The sequence below is a fragment of the Pithys albifrons genome, chromosome 20 (genome assembly GCF_047495875.1).
Source record: "Pithys albifrons albifrons isolate INPA30051 chromosome 20, PitAlb_v1, whole genome shotgun sequence".
Classification (NCBI taxonomy): domain Eukaryota; kingdom Metazoa; phylum Chordata; class Aves; order Passeriformes; family Thamnophilidae; genus Pithys; species Pithys albifrons.
Genome location: NC_092477.1, coordinates 737,426 through 758,007, shown reverse-complemented (window position 1 = coordinate 758,007; position 20,582 = coordinate 737,426).

Here is a 20,582-nt window from a genome sequence, read left to right as displayed (position 1 = left end):
ACCTTTTGCCTGGGCGCAAAGCTCGACGGTGCGTTCCACTTGCGGGTCCGGGGAACACCGTTTTTCAGCCCAGAATTCCAGACGGACGAAAATTCCTCCCAGGGAAAATGTGCCAGGACAGAAAGCGATTGATATTTATCTAGTCTTAACGGGGACCCATCATTGGCACCTGAGAGCCCAAGGCTGCCACCTTTTCCCTGGCCGCAAAGCTAGATGGTGCCTGCCACGTGCAGGTCAGAGAAAGTGCTTTGTTCAGCCCAGAATTCCAGACGGATGACGACTCCTCCCAGGGAAAAGGCTCCCAGGACAGAAAGCGTTTGGTCTATTTCTAGTGTTAATGGGGGCCCGTCATTGTGACCTGAGAGCCAGAGGTTGCCTCCTTTTCTATGGGCGCAAAGCTCGACAGTGTGTGCCACGTGCTGGTCCCAGAAATTGCCGTTTCTCATTCCAGAAACCAGACCGATGAAGATTCCTCCCAGGGAAAAAATGCCAGGACAGGAATCGATTTCTCCTTTTCTAGGCTTAATGGGACCCCATCATTGGCACCTGAGAGCCCAAGGCTGCCACCTTTTCCCTTGGAGTAAATGTCGACGGCGCGTGCCACTTGCGGGTTCAGGGAAGTGCCATTTTTCAGCCCAGAATTTAAGACGGACGAAGATACGTCCCAGGGAAAAGGTGCTAGGTCAGAAATCGAATTGTCCTATTCTAGGGTCAATGGTGCCCCATCATTGGCACCTGAGAGTTCAAGGCTGCCACCTTTTCCGTGGGCGCAAACATCAACGGCGTGTACCACTTTCTTGTCCGGGAAAGTGCCGTTTTTCAGCCCTGAATTCCAGACGGATGAACACTCCTCACAGGGAAAAGGTGTCAGGACAGAAAGCGATTGTTCCATTTCTAGGGTTAATCGGGCCCCATCATTGGCACCTGAGAGCCCAAGGTTGCCTCCTATGCCCTGGGTGCAAAGCTCGACCATGCGTGCTAAGAGAGGGTCCGGGAAATTGCTATTTCTCATTCCAGAATTCCAGACCGATGAAGATTCCTCCCTGGGAAAAGGTGCCAGGACAGGAATCGATTTCTCCTTTTCTAGGAGTAATGGGGACCCATCATTGGCACCTGAGAGCCGAAGGCTGCAACCTTTTCCCTGAGCGCAAAGCTCGACGGTGCGTGCCACTTGCGGGTCCAGGAATGTGCTGTTTCTCATCCCAGAATTCAGGGCCAATGAAGATTTCTCCCAGGGAAAAGGTGCCAGGACAGAAAGCGATTGTGCCTTTTCTAGGGTTAAAGGGGCCCCAAAATTGACACCTGAGAGCCCAAGGCTGCCACCTTTTGCCTGGGCGCAAAGCTTGACGGAGCGTTCCACGTGCGGGTCCAGGAAAGTGCCATTTTTCAGCCCAGAATTCCAGACCTATGAAGATTCCTCAGAGGGAAAAGGTACCAGGAGACAAAGCCATTGTGTATTTTGTAATGCTAATTGGGCCCCATCATTGGCACCTGAGAGCCCAAGGCTGCCACCTTTTCCCTGGGTGCAAAGCTTGACGATGCATACCCTGTGCGGGTCCGGGAAAGGGCCGTTTTTCAGCCCAGAATTCCAGACGGAAGTCGATTCCTCTCTGGGAAAAGGTGTCAGGACAGAAAGCCATTGTGCCTTTTCTAGGGATATTGAGGCCCCATCTTTGGCACCTGAGAGCCCAGGGCTACCACCTTTTCCCTTGGCGCAAAGCTTGAGGGTGCGTGCCACTTGCAAGTCCGGGAATGTGCCGTTTCTCATCCCAGAATTCCAGGCCAGCGAAGATTTCCCCCTGGGAAAAGGTGCCAGGACAGAAAGCAATTGTGCCTTTTCTAGGGTTAATGGGGCTCCATCATTGGCAGCTGAGAACCCAAGGCTGCCACCTTTTGCCTGGGTGCAAAGCTCGACGGTGCGTTCCACTTGCGGGTCCGGGGAATGCCGTTTTTCAGCCCAGAATTCCAGACGGACGAATATTCCTCCCAGGGAAAAGGTGCCAGGACAGAAAGCGATTGTTATTTATCTAGTGTTAACGGGGCCCCATCATTGGCACCTGAGAGCCCAAGACTGCCACCTTTTCCCTGGACGCAAAGCTCGATGGTGCGTTCCACTTGCGGGTGCAGGAAAGTGCCGATTCTCAGACCAGAATTCCAAACCGATGAAGATTCCGCCCTGGGAAAAGGTGCCAGGACAGAAAGCCATTGTGCCTTTTGTAGGGGTAATGGGGCACCATCATTGGCACCTGAGAGCCCAAGGCTGCCCCCTTTTCCCTGGGCGCAAAGCTCAACGGTGTGTACCTTGTGCGGGTTTGGGGCAGTGCAATTTTTGAACCCCGAACTCGAGACAGACGAAGATTCCTCCCAGGGAAAAGGTGCCAGGAAAGAAAGCAAGTGTTATTTTTCTAGTATTAACGGGGCCCCATGATTGGCACCTGAGAGCCCAAGGCTGCCACCTTTTCCCTGGGTGCAAAGCTTGACGGTGCATACCCTGTGCGGATCCGGGAAAGGGCCGTTTTTCAGCCCAGAATTCCAGACGGAAGTCGATTCCTCTTTGGGAAAATGTGTCAGGACAGAAAGCCATTGTGCCTTTTCTAGGGGTAATGGGGCCCCATCTTTGGCACCTGAGAGCCCAAGGCTGCCACCTTTTCCCTGGGCGCAAATGTCGACGGCGCGTGCCACTTGCAAGTCCGGGAATGTGCCGTTTCTCATCCCAGAATTCCAGGCCAGCAAAAATTTCTCCCTGGGAAAAGGTGCCAGGACAGAAAGCGATTGTGCCTTTTCTAGGGTTAATGGGGCCCCAAAATTGGCAGCTGAGAGCCCAGGGCTGCCACCTTTTCCCTGGGCGCAAAGCTCGACGGTATGTGCCACATGCGGGTAAGGGAAAGAGTCGTTTTCAGCCCAGAATTCCAGACGGAAGTCAATTCCTCCCTGGGAAAAGGTGTCAGGACAGAAAGCCATTGTGCTTTTTCTAGGGATAATAGGGCCCCATCTTTTGCACCTGAGAGACCAAGGCTGCCACCTTTTCCCTGGGTGCAAAGTTCGACGGTGCGTACCCTGTGCGGTTCCGGGGACGTGCCATTTTTCAGCCCTGAATTCCAGACGGATGAAGACTCCTCACAGGGAAAAGGCTCCCAGGACAGAAAGCGATTGTTCCATTTCTAGGGTTAATCGGGCCCCATCATTGGCACCTGAGAGCCCAAGGCTGCCACCTTTACCCTGGGTGCAAAGCTCGACCCTGCGTGCTACGTGAGGGTCCAGGAAATTGCCGTTTCTCATTCCAGAATTCCAGACCGATGAAGATTCCTCCCTGGGAAAAGGTGCCAGGACAGGAATCGATTTCTCCTTTTCTAGGAGTAATGGGGACCCATCATTGGCACCTGAGAGCCGAAGGCTGCAACCTTTTCCCTGAGCGCAAAGCTCGACGGTGCGTGCCACTTGCGGGTCCAGGAATGTGCTGTTACTCATCCCAGAATTCGGGGCCGATGAAGATTTCTCCCAGGGAAAAGGTACCAGGACAGAAAGCGATTGTGCCTTTCCTTGGGTTAATGGGGCCCCAAAATTGACACCTGAGAGCCCAAGGCTGCCACCTTTTCCCTGGGCGCAAAGCTTGACGGAGCGTTCCACGTGCGGGTCCGGGAAAATGCCATTTTTCAGCCCAGAATTCCAGACCTATGAAGATTCCTCAGAAGGAAAAGGTACCAGGAGACAAAGCCATTGTGTATTTTGTAATGCTAATTGGGCCCCATCATTGGCACCTGAGAGCCCAAGGCTGCCACCTTTTCCCTGGGTGCAAAGCTCGACGGTGCATACCCTGTGCGGGTCCGGGAAAGGGTCGTTTTTCAGCCCAGAATTCCAGACGGAAGTCAATTCCTCTCAGGGAAAAGGTGTCAGGACAGAAAGCAAGTGTTATTTTTCTAGTGTTAACGGGGCCTCATCATTGGCACTTGAGATCCCAAGGCTGCCACCTTTTGTCTAGGCGCAAATGTCGACGGCGCATGCCACTTGCGGGTCCGGGGAAGTGCCATTTTTCAGCCCAGAATTCCAGACGGACGAAGATACCTCTCAGGGAAAAGGTGCCAGGTCAGAAATCGATTGTTATTTATCTAGTGTTAACGAGGCCCCATCATTGGCAGCTGAGAGCCCAGGGCTGCCACCTTTTCCATGGGCGTAAAGCACGACAGTGCGTGCCACGTGCTAGTCCCAGAAAGTGCCATTTTAGAGCCCAGAATTTCAGACCAATGAAGACTCCTCCCAGGGAAAAGGTGCCAGGACAGAAAGCCATTGTGCTTTTTGTAAAGGTAAAGGGGCCCCATCATTGGCACCTGAGAGCCCAAGACTGCCACCTTTTCCCTGGACGCAAGGCTCCATGGTGCGTTCCACTTGCGGGTCCAGGAAAGTGCTGATTCTCAGACCAGAATTCCAAACCGATGAAGATTCCTCCCTGGGAAAAGGTGCCAGGACAGAAAGCCATTGTGCCTTTTCTAGGGGTAATGGGGCACCATCATTGGCACCTGAGAGCCCAAGGCTGCCCCCTTTTCCCTGGGCGCAAAGCTCAACGGTGTGTACCTTGTGCGGGTTTGGGGCAGTGCCATTTTTGAACCCAGATTTCCAGACGGACGAAGATTCCTCCCTGGGAAAAGGTGTCAGGACAGAAAGCAAGTGTTATTTTTCTAGTGTTAACGGGGCCTCATCATTGGCACTTGAGATCCCAAGGCTGCCACCTTTTGTCTGGGCGCAAAGCTCGACGGTACGTGCCACATGCGGGTAAGGGAAAGAGCCGTTTTCAGCCCAGAATTCCAGACGGAAGTCAATTCCTCCCTGGGAAAAGGTGTCAGGACAGAAAGCCATTGTGCTTTTTCTAGGGATAATGGGGCCCCATCTTTGGCACCTGAGAGCCCAAGGCTGCCACCTTTTCCCTGGGCGCAAACATCAACGGCGCGTGCCACTTTCTTGTCCGGGAAAGTGCCGTTTTTCAGCCCAGAATTCCAGACGGATGAAGACTCCTCACAGGGAAGAGGCTCCCAGGACAGAAAGCGATTGTTCCATTTCTAGGGTTAATCGGGCTCCATCATTTGCACCTGAGAGCCCAAGGTTGCCTCCTATAACCTGGGTGCAAAGCTCGACCCTGCGTGCTACGTGAGGGTCCAGGAAATTGCCGTTTCTCAGCCCAGAATTCCAGACCGATGAAGATTCCTCCCTGGGAAAAGGTGCCAGGACAGGAATCGATTTCTCCTTTTCTAGGAGTAATGGGGACCCATCATTGGCACCTGAGAGCCGAAGGCTGCAACCTTTTCCCTGAGCGCAAAGCTCGACGGTGCGTGCCACTTGCGGATCCAGGAATGTGCTGTTTCTCATCCCAGAATTCGGGGCCGATGAAGATTTCTCCCAGGGAAAAGGTGCCAGGACAGAAAGCGATTGTGCCTTTTCTAGGGTTAATGGGGCCCCAAAATTGACACCTGAGAGCCCAAGGCTGCCACCTTTTCCCTGGGCGCAAAGCTTGACGGAGCGTTCCACGTGCGGGTCCGGGAAAGTGCCATTTTTCAGCCCAGAATTCCAGACCTATGAAGATTCCTCAGAAGGAAAAGGTACCAGGAGACAAAGCCATTGTGTATTTTGTAATGCTAATTGGGCCCCATCATTGGCACCTGAGAGCCCAAGGCTGCCACCTTTTCCCTGGGTGCAAAGCTCGACGATGCATACCCTGTGCGGGTGCGGGAAAGGGCCGTTTTTCAGCCCAGAATTCCAGACGGAAGTCAATTCCTCTCTGGGAAAAGTTGTCAGGACAGAAAGCAAGTGTTATTTTTCTAGTGTTAACGAGGCCCCCATCATTGGCACCTGAGAGCCCAAGGCTGCCACCTTTTGTCTGGGAGCAAATGTCGACGGCGCGTGCCACTTGCGGGTCCGGGGAAGTGCCATTTTTCAGCCCAGAATTCCAGACGGACGAAGATACCTCTCAGGGAAAAGGTGCCAGGTCAGAAATCGATTGTTATTTATCTAGTGTTAACGGGGCCCCATCATTGGCACCTGAGAGCCCAAGGCTGCCACCTTTTCCCTGGGCACAAACATCAACGGCGCGTACCACTTTCTTGTCCGGGAAAGTGCCGTTTTTCAGCCCTCAATTCCAGACGGATGAAGACTCCTCACAGGGAAGAGTCTCCCAGGACAGAAAGCAATTGTTCCATTTCTAGGGTTAATCGGGCCCCATCATTGGCACCTGAGAGCCCAAGGTTGCCTCCTATACCCTGGGCGCAAAGCTCGACCCTGCGTGCTACGTGAGGGTCCGGGAAATTGCCGTTTCTCATTCCAGAATTCCAGACGGATGAAGATTCCTCCCAGGGAAAAGGTGCCAGGACAGAAAGCGATTGTGCCTTTTCTAGGAGTAATGGGGCCCCATCATTGGCACCTGAGAGCCCAAGGCTGCCACCTTTTGCCTGGGCACAAAGCTCGATGGTGCGTTCCACTTTCAGGTCTGGGGAAGTGCCGTTTTCAGCCCAGAATTCCAGATGGATGAAAATTCCTCCCTGGGAAAAGGTGCCAGGACAGAAAGCCATTGTGCCTTTTGTAGGGGTAATGGGGCACCATCATTGGCACCTGAGAGCCCAAGGCTGCCACCTTTTGCTTGGGCGCAAAGCCCGGCTGTGCATGCCACATGCGGTTTTTTCAGCCCAGAATTCCAGACTAACGATGATTCCTCCCAGGGAAAAGGCATGCAGGACAGAAATCGATTGTGCCTTTTCTAGGGTTAATGCAGCCCCATCATTGACACCTGAGAGCCCAAAGCTGCCACCTTTTCCCTGGCCTCAAAGCTCGACAGTGCAGGCGAGGTGGGGGTCTGGGAAAATGCCGGTTTTCAGCCCAGTATTCCAGACGGCCCAAGATTCCTCCCAGGGAAAATGTGCCAGGACAAAAAGCGTTTGTTCCTTTTCTAGGTTAATGGGGCCCCATCATTGGCACCTGAGAGCCCAAGGTGGCTACCTTTCCCCTGGGCTCAAACCTCGACGGAACGTGGCACGTGCGTCTCCGGGAAAATGCCATTTTTCAGCCCAGAATTCCAGACGGCCCAAGATTCCTCCCAGGGATAAGGTGCAGGGACAGACAGCGATTGTTCCTTTTCTAAGAGTAGTGGTGCCCCATCATTGGCACCTGAGAGTCCAAGGCTGCCACCTTTTGCCTGGGCTCAAAGCTCGATGGAGCGTACCAAGTGCGGGTTCGGGAAAGTGCCATTTTTCAGCCCAGAATTCCAGACAGACGAAGATTCCTCCCAGGGAAAATGTGCCAAGACAGAAAGTGATTGTGCCTTTCCTAGGGGTAATTGGGCCCCATCACTGGCACCTGAGAGCCCAAGGCTGCCACCTTTTCCCTGGGCTCAAAGTCCGACGGCGCGTGCCACTTGCGGGTTATTCAACCCAGAATTCCAGACGGATGAAGATTCCTGCCAGGGAAAACGTGCCTGGACAGAATGAGATTTTTCTTTTTCTAGTGTTAATGCGAGCCCAGTTTTGACACCTGAGAGCCCAAGGGTGCCACCTTTTCTCTGGGCTCAAAGCACGACGGAGTGTGCCACGTGCGGTTTAGGGAAAGTGCCGTTTATCAGCCCGGAATACCAGGCGGTTTAAGATTCTACCCTGGGATAAAGCGCCAGGGGAGAAAGCGATTGTTCACTTTCTAGGGTTAATGCGGACCCATCATTGACACCTGAGAGCCCAAGACTGCCACCTTTTCCCTGGGCTCAAACCTCGATGGAGCGTGCCACATTCAGGCCAGGGAAAGTGTAGTTTTTCAGCCCAGATTTCCGGACAGACAAAGATTCCACCCTGGGAAAAGGTGCCAAGACAGAAAGTGATTTTTACATTTCCTGGGTTAATGGGGCCCCATCACTGGAACCTGAGAGTCCAAGGCTGCCACCTTTTCCCTGGGCGGAAAGCCTGATGGTGCCTACCACATGCAGTTTTTAAAGCCCAGAATTCCAGAGGGACGATGATTCCTCCCTGGGAAAAGGTACCAGGACAGAAAGGGATTGTTCCTTTTCTTGGGGTAATGGGGCACCATCATTGCCACCTGAGAGCCCAAGGCTGCCACCTTTTCCCTGGCCTCAAAGCTCGACGGAGTGTGCCAGGTGCGGTTCCGGGAAAGCATAATTTTTCAGCCCAGATTTCCAGATGGATGAAGATTCCTGCCAACTAAAAAGTGCCAGGACAGAAAGTGTTTGTTCCTTTTCTAGGGTTAATGGGGCCCCATCATTGGCACCTGAGAGCCGAAGGCTGCCACCTTTTCCCTGGGCACAAAGCCCGACGGTGCATGCCACATGCGGTTTTTTCAGCCCTGAATTCCAGACTAACGATGATTCCTCCCAGGAAAAAGGTGCTGGGACAGAGAGCGATTGCTCCTTTTCTAGGGTTAATGCAGCCCCATCTTTGGCAGCTGAGAGCCCAAGGCTGCCACCTTTTCCCTGGGCTCAAACCTCGACGGTGCATGCCATGTGCGGGTCGGGCAAATGCCGTATTTCATCCCAGAATTCAAGATGGATGAAGATTCCTCCCAGGAAAAAGGTGCCAGGGCAGAAACCATTGTGCCTTTTCTAAAAATATTGGGGCCCCATCATTGGCACCTGAGAGCCCAAGGCTGCCACCTTTTCCCTGGGCTCAAAGATCGACGATGCGTGCCACATGCGGGTAAGGGAAAGTGCCTTTTTTCAGCCCAGAATTCCAGACGGACCAAGATTCCTCCCAGGGAATAGGTGCCAGGACAGAAAGGGATTGTTCCTTTTCTTGGGGTAATGGGGCTCCATCATTGGCAACTCAGAGCCCAAGACTGCCACCTTTTCCCTGGTCTCAAAGCACAACGGAGAGTACCAGGTGTGGGTCAGGGTACGTGCCTTTTCTCAGCCCAGATTTCCAGACTGACGAAGATTCCTCCCAGGGAAAAAGTGCCAGGACAGAAAGCGATTGTTCCAGTTCTAGGGTCAATGGTGCCCCCTCATTGGCACCTGACAGCCCAAGGCTGTCACCTTTTCCCTGGGCTCAAAGCCTGACGGCGCGTGCCACATGCCCTTTATTCAGCCCTGAATTCCAGACAGACGATGATTTCTCTCTGGGAGAAACTCGCCAGGACAGAAAGCGATTGTTCCTTTTCTAAGGTTAATGCGGCCCCATCTTTGGCAGCTGAGAGCCCAAGGCTGCCACCTTTACCGTGGGCTCAAAGATCGACGGTGCATGCCAGTTGCAGATCCGGGAAATGCCTTTTTTCATCCCAGAATTCTAGACGGATTAAGATTCCTCCCTGGGAAAACGTGCCAGGACAGAAAACCTTTGTTCCTTTTCTAGGGTTAATGGGGCCCCATCATTAGCACCTCACAGCCCAAGGCTGCCACCTTTGGGCGCAAAGCCCGACGTTGCGTGCCACATGCAGTTTTTTCAGCCCAGAATTCCAGACGGACGATTATTCCTCCCTGGAAAAAACATGCCAGGATAGAAAGCGATTGTGCCTTTTCTAAGCGTATTGGGGCTCCATCATTGACAGCTGAGAGCCCAAGGCTGCCACCTTTTCCCTAGCCTCAAAGCTCGACGGAGCGTGCCAAGTGCGAGTCCGGGACAGTGCTGTTTTTCAGCCCAGAATTCCAGACAGACGAAGATTCCTCCCAGCGAAAAGGTGCCAGGACAGAAAGTGATTGTTCCTTTTCTAGGGTTAATGGGGCCCCATCATTGGCACCTAAGAGCCCAAGACTGCCACCTTTTCACTGGGCGCAAAGCTCGACGGAGCGTGGCAAGTGCGAGTCAGGGAAAGTGCGGTTTTTCAGCCCAGATTTCCAGACGGACGAAGATTCCTCCCAGGGAAAAGGTGCCAGAACAGAAAGCAATTTTTACATTTCTTGGGTTAATGGGGCCCCATCATTGGCACCTGAGAGTCCAAGGCCTCAACATTTTCCCTGGGCGCAAAGCCCGACGGAGCGTGCCAGGTGCAGGTTTTTCAGCCCAGAATTCCAGATGAACCAAGATTCCACCAAGGGAAAATGTGCCAGGACAGAAAGCGATTGTTCCTTTTCTAAGGATTAATGGGGCCCCTTCATTGGCACCTGACAGCCCAAGCCTGCCACCTTTTCACTGGGAACAAAGCTCGACGGAGCCTGCCACGTGTGGGTCTGGGAAAGTGCTTTCCATCCTGGCACCTTTTCCCAGGGAGGAATCATCGTCCATCTGGAATTCTGGGCTGAAAAAACCGCATGTGACACACACCGTCGGGCTATGCGCCCAGGGAAAAGGTGGCAGCCTTCGGCTGTCGGGTGTCAAATGATGAGGCCCCAATAGCCCTAGAAAAGGAACAAACGCTTTCTGTCCTGGCACCTTTTCTAGGGAGGAATCTTGGTTTTTCTGGAAATCTGGGCTGAAAAATTACGCTTTCTCAGAACCGCACCTGGCACACTCCGTCGAGCTTTGAGGCCAGGGAAAAGGTGGCAGCCTTGGGCTCTCAGGCGCCAATGATTGGGCGCCTTAAACCCAGAAATGGAAAAATCGCTTTCTGTCTTGGAACTTTATCCCAGGGTAGAATCTTAAACCTCCTGGAATTCTGCGCTGATAAACGGCACTTTCCCTGACCCGCAACTGACACGCTCCGTCGAGCTTTGAGCCCATGGAAGAGGTGGCAGCCTGGGACTCCCTGGTGCCAAATGTGGGGCTGCATTAACATTAGAAAAGGCACAATTGCTTTGTGTCCTGGCACCTTTTCCCTGGGAGGAATCTTCGTCCGTAAGGAATTCTGGGCTGAAACACGGCACTTTCCCTCACCCGCACTTGGCACGCTCCGTTGAGCTTTGAGCCCAGGGAAAAGGTAGCAGCCTTGGGCTCTCAGGTGCCAATGATGGGCCCAATTACTCGTAGAAAAGGCAGAATCGTTTTCTGTCCCAGCACCTTTTCCCTGGGAGGAGTCTTGGGCCATCTGGAATTCTGGGCAGAAAATCGGCACATTCCCGTACCCGCACTTGGCACGCTCCGTCAAGCTTTGGGCCCAGGGAAAAGGTGGCAGCCTTAGGCTCTGAGGTGGCAATGATGGGGCCCCATTACTCCTAGAAAAGGCACAATCCCTTTCTGTCCTGGCACCTTTTCCCTGGGAGGAATCTTGGGCCCTCTGCAATTCTGGGCTGAAAACTGGAACTTTCCCAGACCCACACCTCGCCCGCACTGTCGAGCTTTGAGCCCAGGGAAAAGGTGGCAGCCTTGGGTTCTCAGGTGCCTAAGATGGGTCCGCATTAACCCTAGAAAAAAAAGAATCGCTTTCTGTCCTGGCACGATTTCCAAGGGAAGAATGTTCATTTTTCTGAAATTCTGGCTTTAAAAACCCGCATGTGACAGGGACCGTTGGGGTGCTCACCGAGGGAAAAGGTGGCAGCATTGGCTCTCAAGTGCCAATGATGGGGCCCCATAAACCCTAGAAAAGGAACAATCACTTTCTGTCCTGGCACTTTTTTCCCTAGCAGTAATCCTCGTCCATCTGGAATTCTGGGCTGAGAAACGGCACTTTCCCGGACCCCCACCTGGCACACTCCGTTGACCTTTGAGCCCAGGGAAAAGGTGACAGCCTTGGGCTGTCATGTGGCAATGAGAGGGCCGCATTTACCCTAGAACTGGAACAATCGCTTTCTGTCCCGGAACGTTTTCCATATGAGGAATCTTCGTCATTCTGGAAATCTGGGCTGAAAAACAGCATCTACCCTTACCCGCCGCTGGCACACTCCGTCGAGCGATGAGCCCAGGGAAAAGGTGGCAGCCTTGGGCTATCAGGAGTCAACGAAGGGGCCGTATTAACACAAGAAATGGAACAATCCCTTTCTGTCCTGCCACCTTTTCCCAGGGAGGAATCTTTGTCTGTCTGGAATTCTGAGCTTAAAAAAGAGCATGTGGCATGCACCATCCAGCTTTACGCCCAGGGAAAAAATGGGGGCCTTGGACTCTCAGGTGCCAATGATGGGGCCCCATTAACCCAAGAAATGTAAAAATCGCTTTCTGTCCTGACACCTTTTCCCAGGGAGTAATCTTCATCCGTCTGGAATTCTGGGATGAAAATCGGCACTTTCCTGGACCATCGAGCTTTGCGACCAGGGAATAGGTGGCAGTCTTGGGCTCTCAGGTGCCAATGATGGGGCCCCATTACCTTTACAAAATACACAATGGCTTTGTGTCCTGGCACCTTTTCCCTCTGAGGAATCTTCATCGGTCTCGAATTCTGGGCTGAAAAAACGGCACTATCCCTGACCCGCACAACTATGCACCGTCGAGTATTGCAACCTGGGTAAAGGTGGCAGCTTTGGGCTCTCACATGCCAATGATGGAGCCCCATTACCCCGAGAAAAAGAACAATCGCTTTCTGTCCTGGCACCTTTTCCCTGGGAGGAATCTTGATCGGTCTGGAATTCTGGGCTGAAAACGGCTCTTTCCCTTACCCGCATGTGGCACGCACCGTCAAGCTTGCGCCCAGGGAAAAAGTGGCAGTCTTGGGCTCTCAGGTGCCAATGATGGGACCCCGTTACCTTTACAGAATGGTCAATGGCTTTGTGTCCTGGTAACTTTTCCCTGGGAGGAATCTTCATCGGTCTGCAATTCTGGGCTGAAAAATGGCACTTTCCAAGACCCGCACGTAGCACGCTCCGTCGAGCTTTGCGACCAGGGTAAAGCTGGCAGCCTTGGGCTCTCAGGTGCCAATGATGGGGCCCCATTAAGCCTAGAAAAGGAGAAATAGCTTTCTTTCCTAGTACCTTTTCCCAGGGAGGAATCTTCATCGGTCTGGAATTCTGGGCTGTAAACGGCTCTTTCCCGGACCTGCACCTGACACACACGGTTGAGATTTGCGCCTAGGGAAAAGGTGGCATCCTTGGGCTCTCAGGTGCCAATGATGGGGCCCCATTAACCCTAGAAAAGGAACAATCGCTTTCTGTCCTTGCACCTTTTCCGTGAGAGGAATCTTCATTTCTCTGGAATTCTGGTCTTAAAAGTGGCACTTTCCCTGACTGGACGCGGAAAGCACCGTCGAGCTTTGCGCCCAGGGAAAAGGTGGCAGCCATGAACTCTCAGGTGCCAATGATGGGGCCCCATTACCTTTACAAAATGCACAATGGCTTTGTGTCTTGGCAGCTTTTCCCTGGGAGGAATCTTCGTCCGTCTGGAATTTTGGGCTGAAAATCGGTACTTCCTCAGACCCGCACAAGATACGCACCGTTGAGCTTTGCGCCCAGGGAAAAGGTGGCAGCCTTCAGCTCTTAGGTGCCAATTTTAGGGCCCCATAAACCCTACAAAAGGCACAATCGCTTTCTGACCTGGCACCTCTTCCCAGGGAGGAATGTTCATCAGTTTGGAATTCTGGGCTGAGAATTGGCACTTTCCTGGACACGCAAGTGGAACGCACCTTTGAGCTTTGCGTCCAGGGAAAGGTGGCAGTCTTGGGCTCTCAGGTGCCAATAATGGGGCCCCATTACCTATACAGAATGCACAATGGCTTTGTGTCCTGGCACCTTTTCCCTGGGAGGAATCCTCATTGGTCTGGAATTCTTGACTAAAAAATGGCACTTTCCTGGATCCTCACGTAGCACGCACCGTCGAGCGTCGCGCCCAGGGTAAAGGAGGCTGCTTTCGGGTCTCAGGTGCCAATGATGGGGTCCCATTACCCCTAGAAAAGACACAATGGCTTTCTGTCCTGGCAGCTTTTCCCTGGGAGGAACCTTCGTCGGTCTGGAATTCTGGGCTGAAAAACGGCACTTTCCTGAACCCGCAAGTGATACGAACTGTCCAACTTTGAACTAAGGGAAAAAGTAGCAGCCTTGGGCTCTCAGGTGCTATAGATGGCGCCCCATTAACTCTAGAAAAGGAACAATCCCTTTGTGTCCTGGTACGTTTTCCCTGGGAGGAATCTTCGTCCTTCTGGAATTCTGAGCTGAAAAACGGCATTTTCCAGGACCCAGACGTGGAACACACGATCGAGCTTTGCGCCCAGGCAAAAGGTGGCAGCCTTGGGCTCTCAGGTGCCAATGATGGGGCCCCATTCACCCTAGAAAAGGCACAATGGATTTCTGTCCTTACACCTTTTTCATGGAAGGAATCTTTGTCCGTCTGGAATTCTGGGCTGAAAAACGGCACTTTTTTGGATCCGCACGTGGCACGCACCGTCGAGCTTTGCGCCCAGGGAAAAGGTGGCAGCCTTGGGCTCTCAGGTGCCAATGATGTGACCCCATTAACCCTAGAAAAGGTCCAATCGCTTTCTGTCCCTGCAGCTTTTCTCAGGGAGGCACCTTCATCCATATGGTATTCTGGGCGGAAAAATGGCATTTTCCCGGACCCGCAAGGGGCATGCACCTTCGAGCTTTGTGCCCAGGAAAAAGGTGGCAGCCTTGGGCCCTCGGGTTCCAATGATGGGGCCCCATTAACCCTAGAAAAGGTACAATTTCTTTGTCCTGGCACTTTTTTCAAGGGAGGAATAATCGGTCGTCTGGAATTCTGGGATGAAAAATGGCACTTTCCCTGACCCACACCTGGCACGCACGGTTGAGATTTGCGCCCAGGGAAAAGGTGGCAGCCTTGAGCTCTCAGGTGACAATGATGGGGCCCCATTAACCCTAGAAAAGGCACAATCCCTTTCTATCCTGACCACCTTTCCCTGGGAGGAATCTCCATCCGTCTGGAATTCTGGGCTGAAAATCGGCACTTTCCTGGACCCGCACAAATATGCACCATCGAGCTTTGTGACCAGGGAAAAGGTGGCAGCCTTGGGCTCTCAGCTGCCAATGATGGGGCCCCATTACCTTTACAAAATACACAATGACTTTGTGTCCTGTCACCTTTTCCCTCTGAGGAATCTTCATCAGTCTGGAATTCTGGGATGAGTTACGGAACTTTCTTGGACCCGCAGAAGGAACGCACTGTCGAGATTTGCACCCAGGGAAAAGGTGGCAGCTATGGGCTCTCAGGTGCCAATGATGGGGCCCCATTTCTACTAGAAAAGGCACAATCGCTTTCCGTGCTGGCACATTTTCCCTGGGAGGAATCTTCGTCCGTCTGGAATTCTCGTCTGAAAAACAGCACTTTTCCACACCCGCAAGTTGTAGGCACCGTCTAGCTATGCGCCCAGGGAAAAGGTGGCAGCCTTGGGCTCTCGTGTGTCACTGATGGGGCCCCATTAACCCTAGAAAAGGAACAATCGCTTTCCGTCCTGACAGCTCTTCCCTGGGAGGAATCTTCGTCTGTCTGGAATTCTGGGCTGACAATCGGCACTTTCCTGGAGCCGCAAAAATACGCACCGTTGAGCTTATTTCCCAGGGAAAAGGTGGCAGCCTTGGCCTCTCAGGTGCCAATGATGGGGCCCTATTAACCTTAGAAAAGGAACAATCACTTTCTCTCCTGGAACTTTTCCCTGGGAGGAATCTTGGTCCGTCTGGAATTCTGGGCTGAAAAATGGAACTTTTCCCGACCCGCACGTGGCACGCACCATCGATATTGCACCCAGGTAAATTGTGGTAGCCTTGGGCTCTCAGGTGCCAATGATGGGTCCAAATTAACCCTAGAAAAGGCGCAATTGCTTTCTGTCCTGGCACCTTTTCCCAGGGAGGAATCTTCATTGGTCTGGAATTCTGGGATGAGAAACGGAACTTTCCCTGACTCGCACAAGGTACGCACAGTCGAGCTTTGCACCCAGGGAAAAGGTGGCAGACTTGGGCTCTCAGGTGCCAATGATGGGGCCCCTTTAACCCTAGAAAAGTAACATTCACGTTCTTTCCTGGCAGGTTATCCCAGGGAGTAATCATCATTCGTTTGGAATTCTGGGATGAAAAACGCAATTTGCCGGACCCGCAAGTATCACGCACAGTCGAACTTTGCGCCCAGGGAAAAGGTGGCAGACTTGGGCTCTCAGGTGCCAATGATGGGGCCCCATTAACCCTAGAAAAAGAACAATGGCTTTCTTCACTGGCACCTTGTCCGTGGGAGGGATCTTCGTCGGTCTGGAATTCTGGGCTGAAAAACAGCACTTTCCTGGATCCGCACGTGGCACGCACGATCGAGCTTATTGCCCAGGGAAAAAGTGGCAGCCTTGGGCTCTCAGGTGCCAATGATGGAGCCCCATTACCCCTAGGAAAAGAACAATCGCTTTCTGTCCTGGCACCTTTTCCCTGGGAGGAATCTTCGTTCGTCTGGAATTTTGGGCTGAAAATCGGTACTTCCCCAGACTCACACAAGGTACGCACCGTCGAGCTTTTCGCCCAGGGCAAAGGTGGCAGCCTTGGGCTCTCAGGTGACATTTTTGGGGCCCCATAAACCCTAGAAAAAGCACAATCACTTTCTGTCCTGGCACCTTTTCCGTGAGAGGAATCTTCGTTTCTCTGGAATTCTGGTCTTAATAACGGCACTTTCCCTGAATGGACGCCGAAATCACCATCGAGCTTTGCGCCCAGAGAAAAGGTGGCAGCCATGAACTCTCAGGTGCCAATGATGGGGCCCCATTACCTTTACAAAATGCAGAATGGCTCTGTTTCCTGGCAGCTTTTCCCTGGGAGGAATCTTCGTTCGTCTGGAATTTTGGGCTGAAAATCGGAACTTCCCCAGACTCACACAAGGTACGCACCGTCGAGCTTTGCGCCCAGGGAAAAGGTGGCAGCCTTGGGCTCTCAGGTGACATTTTTGGGGCCCCATTAACCTTAGAAAAAGCACAATCGCTTTCTGTCCTGGCACCTTTTCCCAGGGAGGAATTTTCGTCCGTCTGGAATTCTGGGCTGAAAACGGCTCTTTCCCTTACACGCATGTGGCACGCACCGTCGAGCTTTGCGTCCAGGGAAAAGGTGGCAGCCCTGGGCTCTCAGCTGCCAATTTTGGGGCCCCATTAACCCTAGAAAAGGCACAATCGCTTTCTGTCCTGGCACCTTTTCCCAGGGAGAAATCTTCGCTGGCCTGGAATTCTTGGATGAGAAACGGCACATTCCCGGACTTGCAAGTGGCACGCGCCGTCGACATTTGCGCCCAGGGAAAAGGTGGCAGCCTTGGGCTCTCAGGTGCCAAAGATGAGGTCCCATTACCCCAAGAAAAGCCACAATGGCTTTCTGTCCTGACACCTTTTCCCAGAGAGGAATCGACTTCCGTCTGGAATTCTGGGCTGAAAAATGGCCCTTTCCAGGACCCGCACAGGGTATGCACCGTCGAGCTTTGCACCCAGGGAAAAGGTGGCAGCCCTGGGCTCTCAGGTGCCAATGATGGGGCCCAATAATCATTACAAAATACACAATGGCTTTGTCTCCTGGTACCTTTTCCCTCTGAGGAATCTTCATAGGTCTGGAATTCTGGGCTGAAAAATGGCACTTTCCCGGACCTGCACATGGAACCCTCCGTCGAGCTTTGCGCCCAGGGAAAAGGTGGCAGCCTTGGGCTCTCAGGTGTCAATTTTGGGGCCCCATTAACCCTAGAAAAGGCACAATTGCTTTCTGTCCTGGCACCTTTCCCTGGGAGAAATCTTCATCAACCTCGAATTCTGGCATGAGAAAGAGCACATTCCTGGACCCGCAAGTGGCACGCACCGTCGAGCTTTGCGCTCAGGGAAAAGGTGGCAGCCTTCGGCTTTCAGGTGCCAATGATGGGTCCCCATTATTCCTAGAAAAGGAGAAATCGATTCCTGTCCTGGCACCTTTTCCCAGGGAGGAGTCTTCATCGGTCTGGAATTCTGGAATGAGAAACGGCAATTTCCCGGACCCTCACGTAGCACGCATGGTCGAGCTTTGCACGCAGGGTATAGGAGGCAACCTTGGGCTCTCAGGTGCCAATGATGGGGCCCGATTAACCCTAGAAAGGGAACAATCACTTTCTGTCCTGGGTGCCTCTTCCCTGTGAGGAGTCTTCATTCGTCTGGAATTCAGGGCTGAAAAACGGCACTTTCCCGGACAAGAAAGTGGTACGCGCCGTTGATGTTTGCGCCCACGGAAAAGGTGGCAGCCTTGAACTCTGAGGTGCCAATGATGGGGCACCATTGACCCTAGAAAAGGACAATTCGATTTCTGACCTGACACCTTTTCCCTGGGAGGTATCTTCGTATGTCTGGAATTCTGGGCTGAAAAATGGCACTTCCCCGGACCCGCAAGTAGCACGCGCCGTGGACATTTGCGCCCAGGGAAAAGGTGGCAGCCTTGGGCTCTCAGGTGCCAATGATGGGGTCCCATTAAGCCTAGAAAAGGAGAAATCGATTCCTGTCCTGGCACCTTTTCCCAGGGAGGAATCTTCATCGGTCTGGAATTCTGGAATGAGAAACGGCGATTTCCGGGACCAGCATGTGGCAGGCGCTGTCGAGCTTTGCGCCCAGGGAAAAGGAGGCAACCTCTGGCTCTCAGATGCCAATGACAGGCCCCCATTAACACTAGAAATGGAACAATCGCTTTCTGTCCTGGGAGCCTTTTCCCTGGGAGGAGTCGTCATCCGTCTGGAATTCTGGGCTGAACAAAGCACTTTCTCTGACCTGCACGTGGCAGGCACCATCTAGCTTTGCGCCCAGGCAAAAGGTGGCAGCCTTGGGCTCTCAGGTGCCAATGATGGGGGCCCATTTACTATAGAAAAGGCACAATCGCTTTCTGTCCTGGCACCTTTTCCCAGGGAGAAATCTTCGCTGGCCTGAAATTCTGGGATGAGAAAAGGCACATTCCCGGACTTGCAAGTGGCACGTGCCGTCAACATTTGCGCCCAGGGAAAAGATGGCAGTCTTAGGCTCTCAGGTGCCAATGATGGTGCCCCATTACCCCTAGAATAGGCCCAATCGCTTTCTGTCCTGACACCTTGTCCCAGGGAGGAATCTTCGTCCGTCTGGAAATCTAGGTTCAAAAATGGCACTGCCACAAACACGCTCAAGGTACACACCATCTAGCTTTGCGCCCTGGGAAAAGGGGGCAGCCTTGGGCTCTCAGGTGCCAATGATGGTGCCCCATTACCCCTACAAAAGGCACAATGGCTTTCCGTCTTGGCACCTTTTCTCAGGGAGGAATCTTCATCGGTTTGGAATTCTGGTCTGAGAATCGGCACTTTCCTGGACCCGCAAGTGGAATGCACCATCGAGCTTTGCGTCCAGGGAAAAGGTGGCAGTCTTGGACTCTCAGGTGCCAATGATGGGGCCCCATTACCTTTACTAAAAGCACAATGACTTTCTGTCCTGGCACCTTTTCCCTGGGAGGAGTCTTCATTGGTCTGGAATTCTGGGCTGTAAAATGGCACTTTCTGGGACGAGCACGTGGCACGCACTGTCGTGCTTTGCGCCCAGGGAAAAGGAGGCAACCTCTGGCTCTCAGATGCCAATGAGGGGTCCCCATTAACACTAGAAATGGAAAAATCGCTTTCTGTCCTGGGAGCCCTTTCCCTGGGAGGAGTCGTCATCCGTCTGGAATTCAGGGCTGAACAAAGCACTTTCTCTGACCTGCACGTGGCAGGCACCATCTAGCTTTGTACCCAGGGAAAAGGTGGCAGCCTTGGGCTCTCAGGTGCCAACAATGGGTCCCCGTTAACACTGGATAAATAACAATCGCTTTCTGTCCTGGCACCTTTTCCCTGGGAGGAATTTTCATCCGTCTGGAATTCTGGGCTGAAAAATGGCACTTCCCCGGACCCGCAAGTGGAACGCACCGTCGAGCTTTGTGCCCAGGCAAAAGGTGGCAGCCCTGGGCTCTCATGTGCCAAATTTGGGGCCCCATTAACCCTAGAAAAGGCACAATCGCTTTCTGTCCTGGCACTTTGTCTCAGGGAGAAATCTTCGCTGGCCTGGAATTCTGGGATGAGAAACGGCACATTCCCGGACTTGTAAGTGGCACGCGCCACCGAGCTTTGTGCCCAGGAAAAAGGTGGCAGCCTTGAGCTCTCAGGTGCCAAAGATGGGGTCCCATTAGCCCTAGAAAAGACACAATTGCTTTCTGTCCTGCCACCTTTTCCCTGGGAGGAATCTTCATCGGTCTTGAATTCCGGGATGAGAAACGGCATTTTCCCGGACCCTCACGTAGCACGCATGGTCGAGCTTTGCACGCAGGGTATAGGAGTCAACTTAGGGCTCTCAGGTGCCAATGATGGGGCCCGATTAACCCTAGAAATGGAACAATCGCTTTCTGTCCTGGGAGCCTCTTCCCTGTGAGGAGTCTTCATCCGTCTGGAATTGAGGGCTGAAAAACGGCACTTTCCCGGACAAGAAAGTGGTACGCGCCGTTGATGTTTGCGCCCACGGAAAAGGTGGCAGCCTTGAACTCTCAGGTGCCAATGATGGGGCACCATTGACCCTAGAAAAGGATAATTCGATTTCTGACCTGGAACCTTTTACCTGGGAGGTGTCTTCGTCCGTCTGGAATTCTGGGCTGAAAAATGGCACTTCCCCGGACCCGCAAGTGGCACGCGCCGTCGACATTTGTGCCCAGGGAAAAAGTTGGTAGCCGTGGGCTCTCAGGTGCCAATGATGGGGCCCTGTTAACACTAGAAAAATAACATTTGCTTTCTGTCCTGGCACCATTTCCCAGGGAGGAATCTTCGTCCGTCTGGAAATCTGGGTTCAAAAATGGCACTGCCCCAAACCCGCACAAGGTACACACCGTCGAGCTTTGC